The sequence below is a fragment of the Marmota flaviventris genome, chromosome 3 (assembly GCF_047511675.1).
Source record: "Marmota flaviventris isolate mMarFla1 chromosome 3, mMarFla1.hap1, whole genome shotgun sequence".
In the NCBI taxonomy this organism is placed as follows: Eukaryota; Metazoa; Chordata; class Mammalia; order Rodentia; family Sciuridae; genus Marmota; species Marmota flaviventris.
This window is the reverse complement of record NC_092500.1, coordinates 86,036,252-86,052,469: the sequence shown is the minus strand read 5'-3', so window position 1 is coordinate 86,052,469 and position 16,218 is coordinate 86,036,252. Positions and strand designations below refer to the sequence as shown.

Here is a 16,218-nt window from a genome sequence, read left to right as displayed (position 1 = left end):
TCCCCACCCTACCCACACACACACACCATAGTTCTATTATAGGCCTTCAGAGAGGTTGGCTCCATTTCCCAAGATCAAACAGCTATAGGTCAAATCAGTTAGATGACTAGTTTTGTGATCCTACCTAAAATTCTGACTCATTCCAATGGCTCCCACGTACCTAGAGTGTCGACCTCCAAATTTTATGGTTACAAAAATTCTTAGCATATGTGACAGATTGTGTTTTTCCAAGATGGCCTCAAAATTATCTTCCATTGCACATGCTCTTCTGCTCAAACCCTTAGGAGGTACAGTTTTGTTTTTTATTTTTAAATCTGGTAAGCACTTTGACTCTTTTGACACACAGAACATGGCATAAGTAATTTAGTGACCCACAAACCAGGAGAGATAATAATAAATTGTTACTTTATTAAGCCACAAAGTTTTGGGATGTTTGGTTTTATACCTATATTAACCAAAAGTGAATATATGGCTATCACATACTTAATTAGTTATGAAAAACAACTTATACAAAAAATACATTAAAAATAGGACTAAAAAAGTTGAGATAAGCATGAAATAATTCGCATTTTAAAATCTCTCTCCAATTATGATTTTCTTGTACCATTATATACCTTGGCTGCAGGCACAATATACACAAAGGCCAGTGGATGTAAACCCCTCTTACATAGTCTTACTGATTATATCAGTTTTTTGTGGTCCACTGCTTGTCAGTTCTGATTAATGCAATTAACAGAGAACTTATTAAGAATTGGAAAACCATTAGCTGTCTTGAACAATATGGCAAGTTTCCTTGCTTCCGTATTATTAATATTTTCTTTATTCTGGTTTTATCCTTTTAATATTTTATTTGTGTTTGTTTTGTTTTCTTGCAGAAATCTTTGAAAGCCAGTCTTCTGTCTTACAAGGAGGACCAATTAACACTGCATGACATAATCTGTAAATCTTCTTAAGTAGGCTGGCTAGACCTCCAGGCATTACAACCTGCTAGGAGCCAGGCTGCACAAGGGACCCCACCCCACCCCCAGTGGTGACTATGCACTTCCTCTCCCTTCAGGACACTGTACAGTCTGTGACAGTGTGGTCTTGTCCCAGACTAAGCATATATCAATCCATATGAGCTAGATATAACTTAATTTTTTCCCATATCAGAGAAAATAAAATATAATAATTTCTTTGGCACACCAATGGCCTCTTCTACACATCTCTGAGCACATACACTCTGCTCTGAAACTCACTGTGCTCAGGACAAAATTCAGAGTCCTGAGCTTAGTCCTCAATGTTCTGCTCTTTCTCTGCCTAACTCTCCCTTGCCCCCCACTGCTCACCCTCCCTTGCACTTCTTGTCCCCCCCTTTCCTACACACAGAAATCCTTAACTCAGTAAGTCCCTAGGTCATCACCAAATTCCTTAAAATTAAGTAACAGAGGGACAGAAAAGCAAACATATGAAGATTCCTGATGGAAAGACTAGGAATTTCATTGCATGTTTGGAAATATTTAAACTTATAATTTTGCATTTTACAGAAGTAGAATCACATAACAACCTCTGAGGGAGAGGAATTAACCCTAATTAAAAGAGGCTGATTTTTTTTAAAAACCCATATATTATATCTTGGTTTGTTTTGGAGAACATTTTGTCTTACACCAGTATGAAGTAGGGGCTCTGCTTTTAAGAGTTCAGGTTAATTTACTTTGAGAAAATTAATAGCAAAACGAAAAGACACTGGGACCATGATCAAAGCAGAGATGACTGAAGTTTTTAATGATTGGTAAGAACATTAAAATTGCCCCTCTGCATCTGCCAGGGGGAAGAAATACAGGACCTCCTGCAGACCAAATTCCAGGGATGTTCAAGTTCCTTATATAAAATGGAGCCTGTTTGCATCTTAACCTATGCACATCTTCCTTTATACTAATTCTTCCTTGTCTTTTCTCCCTTACTTAGTTTGAAAAGTCTCTAGGTTACATTTAAGACTTAATACAACGTAAATGCCATGCAGTAGTCCTTATACTGTATCGTTCAGGGAATAAAGACAAGGTACAAAAGTGTACATGTTCAGTAGAAATGAAATCTTTGCAGGCCTAACTACATTGTCCACTGCAGTGGGCGGAATCCACAGAGGCAAAGCCCACAGCTATGGAAGACCCAGAAAAATCTATAATATATGCCCAGAAACATAAACCCGTTCTATTAAGTCCATGCTAAGTATTAAAAAGTGAGAAGACAGGTTGATGATTGACAATGAGGAAAAGATATGCACCAAATGGGAAGATAGGCATCCTACAATACAATTAATGGGAATGGATTTCCTGTGTATAAGATGTATGTCCAAGAAAATGTAAAACAATAATTTATCTCTGATATGTCCCTTTGTTCTAAAATGTGCTGCTCTCCATCAGAAGTGAAGCACACATACCACTCAGCACCTCCTCCAGGAAATCAAAGTGTATGACAGACACTGAAGGAGATGACAGAGTCCATCAAGCTTTCTGGAGTGAAGTGGTATATTTGCATAGTATATAGTATATGTCCCGGGTACACTCAGTCCTGGCATTCGGTTTGGAAATGTTAAATACTCTCATTTTCACATGTAGAGAAGAATTAAGTGGTTCCTGTGTCTGTCACCTGGATAATATAAGGGCCTGCGTCCTTCAGTGTCTCTCTCTTCAATGCCTATTTGATGATACACAGACTACAATCAGAGGAAGAAGGAAGGTCTTTAGACAAAAATTGTCATAAATCCTGCTGCCTTTAACAGTTTGAAGTTGGACTATCATAATGCTCACCAAAAGTTTCTCTTTTCATTTGCCTTTCTCCACCCTAAACGGGGAGGATAACTGCAACCAGACAAATTCATGAAGCCTGGTAGTAGATTTCGCCGGTGACTTCATTAGAGGAGGTTGGATGGACATAATAACTGAGACGGTCTGTTTCTTTATACCTAGCAGTTTTTGCAGCTTACTAGACCATTTGGAGCAAATGAAAGAACAGCTTTCCTTTTGTACAGTGAGAGAAAGGCAGTCATGAAAAGGGAAATGGGAAAAGAGAATTGGAAAGATGTGCTCCCCACCCAACCCAGGGGCCTTCTGCCAGGCAAGGCTTGGGTAAGACTGAAATCAAGGTTTGTCAAAGCACATTATAACAACGTAGCTTAAAGATGTTAATTGGCTTTATTTTCAATTCTAGAATTGGGTAACACTTCATTCCATAACCTGGAATAAGTGTTCAAATGGGTTAAGCAAAAGAGATTGATGTCATAGGCAGAAAGACTCGAGAAAACAAAAGACAAAAGCAATGGAGCAAAAACAAAAGAATGAAAGCAGATTGGTCCCTTCAAATTTACTTTCTTTGCAAGGTGGGGACACGGAGACAGATCAATAGGAAAAATAACTGATTTAGTTAACATCAGGTTACTTTGGTTTACTGGTTGTTGTTGTTTTTTTTTTCTTCCCCTTTTTGTACAAGACATTGAACCAGGGGTGCTTAACCACTGAGCCACATCCTCAACCCTTTTCTGTTTTTTATTTTGAGACAGGGTCTTGCTAAGTTGCTTAGTTACTTGAGGTTACTCGAGGCTGACTTTGAACTGGTGATCCTCTTGCCTCAGCATCCAGAGTAGCTGGGATTACAGGTGTGCACCACTGTGCCCGACTGGTTTGTTGTTTTTCTGTAAGGATTTAGACAGAGGGAACGTCATCATTATGTCAATTGATACTGGCCTGTTGGGAAATTTGGCTGTATCTCTTTAATTGCTTTGATGATGTGGGATTTTATCATGAGCAAATCCATTTTGATTTTCTGCCTGGTCTGTGCAGAAGCTTAGTCCAAAACAGTGGTCTACTCTAATCTTTATTTAACATATTGAAGACCTAGAAATTGTTGGTTTCCTAACATCTGTTTGTCCTGAGCACCTCTTTGGAAAGTATCCCAGGAGCCTGAGCTCTGCAGATTGACGTCACTAGTTCAACCTCACTTTCAAGAAGAAAATTGCAACATCGGATTATTGCCCTGTTGTTTCTGCATCAGTCTCCAGTCTGGCCATATTTCTAGTGGTTAGTACACAGGCAAATGTGTGAGCTTCAATAAATATTTGCTGAATAAATTAACTGAATATATAAATCCACCATTTAAATTTTTCCATATTTTTATTGGTGCACTATAGTTATGCATAATGGTGGGATTTGCTGTTACACAGTTGGACATGCACATAGTATAACAACGTAACTTAGCCAATATCATTTCCCAGTATTTTCCTATTCCCTCTCCTCCTCCCTCTCCTGATCCCTTTTATCTACTGATCTCCCTGCACCATGATTTTATCTAAATTAAAAATAGATGAGCTAACATATTTTACACACAGAACACATACACTGTCAGAGAGAGAGAGATCAAGCAGAAAATAGATACTTACACAGTCAATTGTTTTAGGTACAGAAGAATCAAAAGTAGGTTTTAAATGTGGCTATTTGTTTAGGCTGTGTGATGTAAATCTATAGACCCAACTTACTAAACTGCCTTTATCTATTTATAAAACATTTCATTTTTCTCCTCACCTTAATGCATTTCTAGAAAGATAGTGAAATGTCCCTAGGATTTTTTTTTAATCTTGTGCCATGAACTCCAAGTTCATTAGGAGGGTCTGTGTATCTAATATCTGTGTATCTAATAGATAATTGTCTAGTAGACACACCTAGGGCAAATCACATCACGTCTCTGAATTTCACTTTAATCTATCTGAACTTTGTCTACCTTCTCCATAAAGGTAAAAAGGGAATATGCAACTCAGAGAATTGTGCAAATTACTGAATAGAATGTGATTAAGTTACTTATTTGTTCTAACAGAAAGTTTCCAAGTTTATAGGTAGATCCTAAAACTGCACTGGTAAAGCACATAGATCCTGGAGTGACACTGTGAGATTCTACTCCAGCAATGACTCTTTTTAGCTTTGCAAATTAGCTCTAATTACTTGCCCTCTCTGTGCCTCAATTTCTCCATCTGTTAAATGATAATAATAATAGAGTTTTTATGAGGGCTAATGGATAACTCAGGCAAAACCTGTGCCAAGTACCCAGTCAAATCTTAATCTGCATCAGTTATAATTGTTACACTGAAGATTCACATAGAGACTGAAGCTCTTTTAATATAATTTGGCATTTGTGAAAACTGAATTATTTATAATTTTAGAGAGAAGAAAGGACCCACGGGAACTCCATCTCTCTACCAACTGAACCTTGTGACATGGCTTAATTAGAGCCGGCTGCAGGGCTGAGAAGAGGTACTTGACCTTGTATGCTCCAAAACTCCTCTGGCAAACAGACACTCCATGTGGTCAGCACTTTACCACAGTACCAGGAAGGCCAATGGCTTTTTAGCATTTTCTCAGATTAATGGAAAAGCAATTTTCTACAGAGGTTTTTTTAAATGTTCCAACTGGGTACAGACCTCCAGTTAAAACTTCTTTCCTCAAAAGTCCAGTTAATTTCATTCTCTACTTTTAAAAGTTTATCTGGAAGTTCCTTCTCACCAATGATGACACACATTCTTCCCACTGTACATAAGACCAATATATGACAGTCCTCAATTTATAAAACAGACATATCATTGAGTCTTTAAAATGTAAAGTTCTTTTCACAGATAGTTTTTTTGTTTTTTTTGTTTTGTTTTGTTTTTTTCCTTTTCTGCAATAGTGGGAATTGAATCCAGAGGTGCTTTGCCACTGAGCTACATCCCCAATCCTTTTAATTTTTTTGAGATGGGGTCTCCCCTAAGTTTCCAAAACTGGTCTTGAACTTGTGATCTTTCTGCCTCAGCCTCCCAAGTCACGGGGGTTATAGCTGTGTGTCACTGCACCTGACCCACAGATAGCTTTTAAATAGCAGTTCACTTTGTGTATTTGAGTGTGATTAGTCACAAAATTTAAGAAGATATTATGACTTTACAATAATATAATCATCTCTTTTAATATTTTTAATTGTAGGTGGACATAATACCTTTATTTTTATTTATTTATTTTTATGTGGTGCTGAGGATCGAACCCAGTGCCTTACATGTGCGGGCAAGTTCTCTACCACTGAGCTACAACCCCAGCCCCATAATCATCTCTTTCATAAAAACATGCCGTAAAGAACTGCATCTTTCTCTACCAATCTATATCCTGCTACAGATAGATAGTTTTAGAAGAATGAGCATGTATGTGTGTGTGGATATATGTGTACTTACATGTTTGTGTGTGTACATGTATGCTTATATGTTTTATGACACAGAGATTCATCATCATCAATAACATTCTACTTCATTATTAATTATTGCTAATCAAACAAAATAACCTATGCTAGTTCTAAGTTTCAATTCATGATCATGATATAATTCTTGAAAGAAGTTGCCAGTAAAAACTAAGGTTTTGACAGTGGACTTTGGGGGGAATATAAGATTAAGGAATCCAAAGAGAAGGTAGTTTGAGCATCCTTAAAGAACTTGTGTGCCAATAAATTTTCTATAGGAAATGGGAAACTCCTTTACGATACATGATATAATAAGTTCTATCAGGTATCATTCTCCCAAAAATGCATGAGATGGGTTTGAGCAGCATACCTGGAAAAGTAAGCCCTTGGGAATATTCCAGTGCTCTGAGCCTAACCCAGAAAAAAAAAGGAAGCAGACAATAAATGTCCAAAATTTTGCAATCTCCAGAACGGAACACTGAGTGGACAGCGGGCCACAGAGACATTCTAAAGTCCCCACTCCCCCCACCATGTTTTGACATATCAGCATTAATGGACCGTTGATGGACAGTTCCCAAGGATGGATGACTGTCTAAATATGACACTCTTCTAAATCTGGGGCCACAGAGCCACGAGTCAATATTGCCTTAGAATTCTGTCTTCAACCAGTATAATTTGTACTTGCCTTAAAAGTCAGCTTTCATGCAGCATGGTACTTGTGTTGAAGCATGTCACCTATAGGTGGGTTTGCATTCTCAGTGGTTCATTGTCTTGATTATAAAAGATACCTTGTACCTTGCCAGACCTTTGTGTTGTTTGATGAGACATTCAGCACTATTCCTTCTATCTTAGAGCAAACAAAGGACAAAATTTGCCATAAAAAAATAGATGTAGAAGGGAGTGAAGATTTATGATGTATCCTTGGTACATTTTGTTTTAATAACTTTCATTAATCACAAGTGGATAAACTATAAAAATTCCTTTCTAAATCTATTCCTGACCCTTCTTTCCTTCTATTATATTTTGCAGTAGCCTATGTAGTCTGTGCTTACTCTACAGATTTCTAGACATGTATCAAAGGAAAGCATGAAAGCATGACGAGATAAAGACAGAAAAGTAAACAAACAAACAAACAAACAAAAACTATAGAAAAGAAAAAAGAACAAAAAAACCACCCAAATTTTTTCATGACTTGTTAGGTGAAGAAACTAGTGCACAGATTCACATGTTTTAATGAGAGAATCAAGGGTCCTCATAAACTGGGACATGAACCTGTTGTTCCCATCAGATGAGTCATCAAAGATTTGACAGTTAATTTGAGTAAATCAGAATTACTCTGATAAAAACATGAGCACACAATCCAAGATGTTCCTCATATGAGCAGTTTCCTACTTCATAATTATAACCACCTTCTGTTGGATGCATTCTACATCATGGATTTCACACACAAATCACACTTGCAACAACAGCAGATGATGTACACTTTTATCATAAGCCCCATTTTGCTGATGAAAATATTGGACAAGGTTTAGTAATTGGCAAGGATGACTCAAAGGGCCCTATTATACTCACAGCCACGATTTGTTATAGGATGATATAAGAGAAAATCAGCAAGGGGAAGAGGTGTACAGAACAAAGTCCAGAGGCATGAGCTTCCAAGTCCCCAGACACCAGCCAAAGCCAACCTCACAGGCCTGGCTCTGTTAACTTCAAGTCTCAGGCCTGCTCTGTTAACTTTTTCCTGCACAGGAGTAAAGGCTGATCAACTACGGGGAAGCACAGGCCCGGGCTCTCACTGAGGGCCAGGGACACGAAACACCATGTTCACTTTAGAGGTGACCAGACCAGGTATCTGAAAGGTTGACTGCCTTGACCAAAGTATGAAACCTACAAAGTGGAAGAGCTGGTGCCAGAATCCAAGTCTTCAGAGTACAAATGGCACTTATCAAATATTAAGAAAATAGACTCTTCTTTGTCTTTGCTCATCTCTGCCATTGGAGATAATCCTGATCAATTCATTTAACTTTTATTTATATACTACAAGATTCTATTCCACTCAGACAAAACAAACCACACAAGAAAATACATGTTGATTTTGTACAGCTAACTTTTTGATCTGCATGACGAAATGCTTAGAGCAACAGGCATTTCCAGTCTGCTCTGTTGGTAATTGTTCAATTCTTTGCTTTTCTAGACGGAAGACCACTACTTGTTATTAATTTACTGAAAAAATATTGTCTTAGAGTAATTCTTAGTCACTCATAAGAAAAAATTACAATGAATGAAGAGGGAAAGGGAAATTCTTTGTGTACCTAAGAATGTCAGCTAATCAACGCCAAGAATGAAAGACTTGGAATAGTCTAGGGATGCAGAAGCCCTCAGATAAAAGGTTATTAGGGAATAATATGTTCACACAATCTCAAAGTCACATGCCAGAGATTAGATATTAATTAAAAAGGAGCAAATGTCCCTTTACAAAGCAGAGAGAGGGTGGCCATCACCCTCAACATGTGACTAAACTTAATATGACTAGTAGAGATGCCAAGAAATGTTATGTGGCTCCGAGTGCAAGGCAAGGAGTAGTACACTGCCTCATCTCAGTAGGGTTCTTTTGGTTTTATTTTTGCATTATAATTATACGTAATAATGGGATTCATTATGCCACACCTGTACTCAGTGGTATTGTTACCCTGAGGTTTAACCTAATCATAAAGGAAAAAAAAAATCAGACAAATCTAGACTATGAGACATCCTAGAAGATAACTGGACTGAACAAAACAGACAATGTCATGAGGAACAACAGCAGCAAAAACATACAAGTATTGTCCTAAATTAAAAGAGACATAACCAGAGAGAGCAATGTGTGAACCAAGCAAAAGCGAGGCCATAACAGACATTTTGAGGTCAATGGAGAAAATTTATATATAGATGCACTATGGTGTAAGCCTGCTGAATTAATATTAATTTTCTTAGGTGTGCAATAAACAAATTTCCCTATTCTTAGCATATTAAGTATTAAATGAGAAAAAACACAGCTGCAATTTATTTTTATATGAGTCAATACTGGGAGAAAGGATATAAAAAGTTAACTATTGACATATCTAGATAAGTGGCATTCAAGTGTTTTTTTTTTAAAATATTTTTTCACTTCTATAGAAGGTGCAAGGGCTAGTTTTATGTGTGAATTTGGCAAGGCCTTGATGACATGTGATTAACATTTAAATCACTCAAACAGAGTAGATCCTATTCCACAACATAGGTAGGCTCCATCCAATCAGCTGAAGTCCTGAAGAAAGGAAAAGATGGAGGTTGTCAAGAGAAAAAGGAATTTGGCTTGGAGGCTGCAACAGAGATTATAAATCAGAGAAGCAAATAAAAGAGAAAGAAAAGACAATAAGGGGGGAAAAAAAGACTGCACACAGTAATTCTGTCTGGCCTGCCATGCAAATTCCAAACCAGCTCTGCAACAGAAACTCTCAACAGAATTTCCCTAGCCCAGCTTGCTCTGTGGCAGATGACAGTCCCCCACCCACTCCCTCCCACCTTCTTCTCCAGCCCATTCCCCATACATACATATATGTCCTATTGCTTCTGTTTCTCTGGAGAACCCTGCCTAGTACAGGTTTGGAAATTGCTAACTAAAAGGTCATAAAGAGCAGAAGATGCAGTTCAACGGTAGAGTACTTACCTAACATGCACAGGGCCTTGGGTTTGACCCCCAGCACTGATTTTTAAAAAAAAAAGTTGCAAGAAATAAAAATTTCTCACTTGTCTGTAAAATGTGTGACAGGAAATTTAAAAAAAAAAAATACAACTTCCAAGCCCCATTTGAATTCTAAGTTATAACATTTTCCCTTTATTAAAAAATTGTATGTGAAAAAATAGTCATTTGCTTTGAACTAAATTTCATCTCTTTGATGAAGTAATCAAAAATCCAGTTATGAGAGAAAAAAGACAATTCAAGGTGATCTACATAGATAAGTTAAGAAGCAATTCTGGAAAAACTGAGAATCTTATTTTTCATTCTTAAAAATCTACCAGTTATTCTAATAAAATATAGTGGACTTACACCTGTCTTAACATGGTTTTAAAAACTGCTGAAATGACATTTTTTAAGAAGTTTAATCAATAGGGAAAAGAAAATGGGAAACAAGACTTTAACAATGAGTGATGTGAACATGTTTGGAAGGTAGAAGTCTGGTAGTGGGGACTGCAGGAGCTGAGAGCAGAGGGCTCAAAGAAGGAGATGTTAATGGGAAGCCAATGTCTCTCAGGGAATTCTAGAAGGCTCAGAATAGAAGCACCAAGGACTTTAAAAGGGGAGGCTGAACATGGGGACTCTTGAAGAAAATTTGCACAACCATTCGTTGAATGGCATTATCTTGGAAAGTACAATCAGGAATCACTTTATTTTTCTCCCTTTTGCCCTTCAAAGCCACTTTGTAAAATCTCCCTTCCTCACCTGGAGATGATCAGACTGATCCCACTATAGGATTAAGAAAAATCCTGTTTTCAAGTTTTGTTTAGTTTCAGTTTTGGCTTTTGGTGCTGGGGCATGAACCCAGGATGCTCTACCGCTGAGCTACAACTCCATCCCTTTTTATTTTTTTTATTTTGAGACAGAGTCACACCAAGTTACTAAGGCTCTGGAGGCTGAGGCAAGAGGAATTTGTGATTCTCCTGCCTCAGCCTCCTGAGTGGCTGGTATTACAGGCATGTGCCACAGTATCTGGCCATTGTATTCAAGTATTTTTCAAAGACTGTTTTCTGTTGCTATAACTGAATACCTGAGACTTGTTAATTTATAAAGCAAAGTTTATTTAGCTCACGGTTCTGGAGGCTGGAAGTTCAAGGTTGGGCAACTACATAGAGTGAGGGTCCCATGCTACCTTATAACATGATGGAAAAGCAGAGTCAAGCACTTGTGGGGCAGATGAAACAGGGGTGTTCTCACTTTACAACAGCCTGCTCTCACCATGATTAATGCAGTCTTATGAGAGCAAGAATTCCCTCACTCCTAAGACCATTAACCTAATACCCCCAGAGTGGTATTATCCAATCACCTCTCCAAGGTCTACCACTTCTCAACAATGTCACATTAGAAATCAAATTTCAACATGGGTTTTAGAGGGGATAAAACACATTCAAATCATAGCAGGTATGACTTGAAATAAAAACTTTCCCCTCTCATTGCACTTAGAGCTTTACTCTCTGAGCAGTCCTCTTCCTATTCTCCATCATGCTCAGTTGGAATGGTAGTGACAGGTAAATTTCCTGTCACACATTTTACAGTTTTTTTTTTTTTTCAGGGTGGGGAGATCAAACTCAGGGCACTCGACCACTGAGCCACATCCCCAATCCCATTTTGTATATTTTATTTAGAGACAGCGTCTCACTGAGTTGTTTAGTGCCTCATTGTTACTGAGGCTGGCTTTGAACTCCCAATCCTCTTGCCTCAGCCTCCAGAGCCTCTGGGATGATAGGCCTGCCCCCCCATGCCTCGCTGGAATGGGGTTTTTGTTGTTGCAATTTCCTTGTTCTCTCTGTTCTCCATTCCCCAGCTCCTGCCGTTTGAATCCACCAGGATTATGTGCATGCCACGAATAAGAGGGAACAGGAAAGGTCTAGGACCATAAAAGTCTGGGTCCAGTGCTCCTCTTCTATGGTAAATTCCCCAATGCTGGAGTGTGTGTGTGTGTATGGTGTTGGGGATTGAACTCAGGGCCTTGTGCCCGCAAAGCAAGTACTCTACCAACTGAGCTATATCCCCAGCCCAAAATACTGGCTTTTGATTGCACCCTGGGGCATACAGAGATTTTTCACAGCCCACCTTTCCCCATCCCGCTGCCACAGAGGTCTATAGCTCCCCACAAAAGTGATGCATATTCTGTGCCACCTTTTAGGCTCCCCTTCCACTTGGGTTCTGGTACCTTACACAGCACATGACAGCTAGGGTCTCCTTGTCCCAGCAGTCAGCCCTCTTGCACAGGGTTCTTTTGAGGTATTTCTTCGATGACTCCTCTCTTCAATGTTCACATGGGTCAGGACAACTTAGCCCCACAGAACTCTGGAATAGCAAACTGTACTCACTAGAGAGCCTTCTCCTGACTCCTCACTGGCAACTCCAACCACTGACTATCCAAGGGTGATCCCAACACCAGTGTGTGATCCCCCAGCTAGCTGGGAGCACAAGTCCAGTGCTCTCAACATCTTCATGCTGCATTCCAGGCATTCCTCACATAGGTAAGTATGGTGCTGGGGGAATGAGAGGATCACTCCCTCTCCTGATCCACTGTAAGGAGTGGTCCAGAAATGTCAAGCCCTCCTTACTTATCCAAAAATGTCTTTTGTTGGATTCCAAATAATCATTTATTCTCCATTCTGCTCAATATCCAAATTTCTCTTAAATATAAATTGAAGATGAGTTTTAATGTGTGCAGAACTAGTTTTGCCTTTAGAAAGGTCTTTGGATATCCAGGCTGGGCATGGTGGTGCACACCTGTAATCCTAGCAACTCGGGAGGCTGAGGCAAGAGGATCAAAAGTTCAAGGCCTGCCTCTACAACTTAGGGATACCCTGTTTCAAAGTAAAAAAAAAATAAAAAGGATGGGGGATGTAGTGGTAAAATCCCTCTGGGTTCAGTCCCCAATACACCTTCCTCCCCCAAAAAGAAAAAGTTCTTTAGATATATCTAACATAGAAAGCTGAGGTGCTTGTTTCTCTGCTCAGCATTGGAACCTCAGTGGAGGCCAGGGTCCCATTTAGCATCATATCTCACCCATCCTAGTTTCATGTACTCCTCTACATCTCCATGTCCACCCAGCACAACCTGGCGACTACCCCTTCTTGATTCCAGCAAGAAATGGAAGATTTATTTACTGGAAGAATAACCTATAAAAGATCCAAGCTGGGGGACTCTAAACACTGTTTTGAGAGCGATAAGTGAACAGCCACACACCAAATGGTGAGACTTCTAGTCTCCATCCCTGTCACAGAACATTAGTAGGAAGTTTTAGCCTGTTTGAATTTTTCTTCCTGGAAAAACTACATAACACCCTAAGAAAAGACCTAGAATTAATAACACTCGGCACGCCTCCAACAAAATGGCCAAGTCATTTCCACGTGGGTCTATAACTGAAACACAGGCACCAAAGGGGCAGGTGCCTGAGTAAGTGTGGTCATGTCTCACTCTTAAAAGCAGAGTCATGGGTCACCAGATATTTGAAGATATTAAATGTTCTCAAATATTTGAAAAAAATAATCTCCTACATAAAGGCAAAGAACTCCTGCCCACCAGAAAAAAAAGAAAAAAACAAAAAACACCCACACCAAAAACTATGAGGGGGACAATGCAGAGGGCAGAAGAAAAATCTTTAACTGCAGAAACTTAGGGAAGACATCTCATCTACGAAACAAGAATGTATGGTATTTTCAAAAAGGATTTGTCAGAATTTTAAAGGCTCTTGTAAATTGTAAATATGTAGGTTTGAATTTTAAAATTGAAAAGGAAGGTTGGAAGACAAGATTGAGGAAGTCTTCCTTCCACTCAAGGAAATCGGACTCTAGGAGAGAAAAAAGAGAATCAGTTAAGGAGGACAACATCAAACTAAGGAATTTAAGAACAAAGAGGAAAAGAAGAGAAAAAAATCATCAACGATATATGACCAAAAATCTCCTATGCATGTCATCATAAAGTTTCTAAACACTAGCAACATAAAGAGATCCAGAATGCTAACCAGATGTGGTGGCACACACCTGTAATCCCATCAACTCACAAGGATAAGGCAGTAGAATTGCAAGTTCAAGAGCAGTCTCAGCAACTTAGAGAGGCCCTAAGCCACTTAGCAAAATCCTGTCTGTAAAAAAAAATATAAAAAGGGCTGGGGATGAGGCTCAGTGGTTAAACACCTTTGGGGTCAATCCCCGGTTCAAAAAAAAAAAAAAAAGAATGCTTCAAGAACAAACAAACAAAAATAGGTTATTTGAAGGATCTGAAATAAATATAACCTTAGACTTCTCATTAATGGCATAGGAAACTCAACAAAGCAATTCCTTTAAAATTCTGATGAAAAATGATTTTTAAAAATATATATATATTTATTTTTTAGTTGTAGTTGGACACAATACCTTTATTTTATTTATTTATTTTTATGTGGTGCTGAGGATCCAACCCAGGGCCTCCCATGTGCTAGGTGAACACTCTACCACTGAGCCACAACCCCAGCCCCTGAAAAAACGATTTCTAACCTAGAATTTCATTCATACTCAAATATCACGCTAATTTAATAGTAGAACAAAAAGCATTTTCAGGCATGCAAGAAATCATTTGCCTCTCATGCACTCTTCTCCTAGGAACTATTGAGGAGATGTGCCTTACAAATGAGGAAGTAAACTAAGAAAGAGGAAGCCCCCAGCTTTAGAAACCATGCAACTAACTCAGAGGATGAAGGATACCAGGAGAAGTCTTGGAGAGGCAGCTGGGCAGCTGGCCTGGAGAAACCAGCACAAACTGGAGCAAGAGCTAGGGGGTTAGCAGAAAGAGTCCAGGAAGAAAAGAAACTGACTAATAAATAAGTACATTTAACTTACACTAAATGATACTGAGAGGCTATTATAAAAGTTGGGAGGAGTTTATAATAAATACAAAGTGAAGGTGGCAAGTGAAAGAAAATAGTGCAATAATTAACTCTAGGAAAAACAAAATATTGTGTAAGAAAAAAATGTAACCATGGTACACTATTGACTCACCAGTGACTTTTTTTTTTCTTTTGGTACTGGGAATTGAATCCAGGGACGTTTAACAACTGAGCCACATCCCCAGCCCTTTTTGTATTTTATTTAAAGACACGGTCTCACTAAGTTGCTGAGGCTTGCTTCAAACTCAAGATCCTCCTGCCTCAGCTTCCTGAGCCACTGGGATTACAGGTGTGTACCACCAGGCCCAGCTCACTAGTGACTTTTAAAAGTCCAGGTCCAGATGCTGCTCACACCCAGCCCGCAGCATACCACCACACTTAGAACAAGATCCACACTCTCACCAGGGCCTAAAGGAGCTTTAATGGTGTGGCTTGAAAGTCATTCTGGTGACTTTTCCTCTCTCTCACTGAGCTCTAGGAAGCTTCATTGGCTGCTCCTTATAGGGGGGACACTCTAACCTTCAGATCACCTGTGGGTTTTCCATATTTAGGTGTCCACTCCAAGTTCACCTTCTCTGAAGTTTTCCAGTGTATGTTTACCGGCCACTGTAGATTAATACTAGCTTTCATTCAACTCTGCCACTGTCATATCATTCTATTTTATTTTCTTCATATTGCATCACTGATGGAAAATACTTTAAATGTTACTATATAAGAAAATATTACTATATAAGAGAAAAATCATATGATTTTAGCTAATATTGCTGTGGTCCTTATTTTGGACCACACATTCTTCCAAGTTTATTTGATCCTCACACTATCTATGTGAGGTAGGTACTATTATTACCACCATTTCTTCAATCAGAATCAGCCACAGTTAAATGACTCACTAGGTCACTCCCAAGCAGTCGGATTCACATGCCTGACTCTGGCCTGCTAACTTCCGTGTCACCTGGTCTTTTTCTGCCAGTTCTATGAGAGCAGCCATTTGTCTACTCTTCACTCTCCTGGCCTCAAGAGCTTGAGCAAGCCCAAAGCTTATATAATGAGAACTCTCCACATTTCTTCAATAAATGGATTACAGTACTCTGAGATAATCAATCATCTGGAGGCAAAATAAAAGCAAGGGGCACATACTTTTTCCTTCATGAACCACATCTCAGTTTTGTGTACCATTTGGCTCTAGTTGTTCTGGTTCTCTTAGTTTCAAAACAAAAAATATTTATTTATTTATTTATTTATTTATTTATTTATTTATTTATTTTTGCATCAGGAATTGAACCCAGGCACCACATCCCCAGCCTTTTTCTAAATTTTTTTTTAATTTTGAGACAGGGTCTCACTAAGTTGCTCAGAG

The 16,218-nt window shown here is 38.8% G+C and overlaps 1 protein-coding gene across 1 annotated transcript in view; it reads right to left on the bottom strand.

Annotated features, from left to right (window-relative positions):
- Bcat1 (branched chain amino acid transaminase 1) overlaps positions 1-16,218 on the bottom strand; it is a 101,490-nt gene that overhangs the window by 73,551 nt on the left and 11,721 nt on the right. The window lies entirely within an intron of this gene.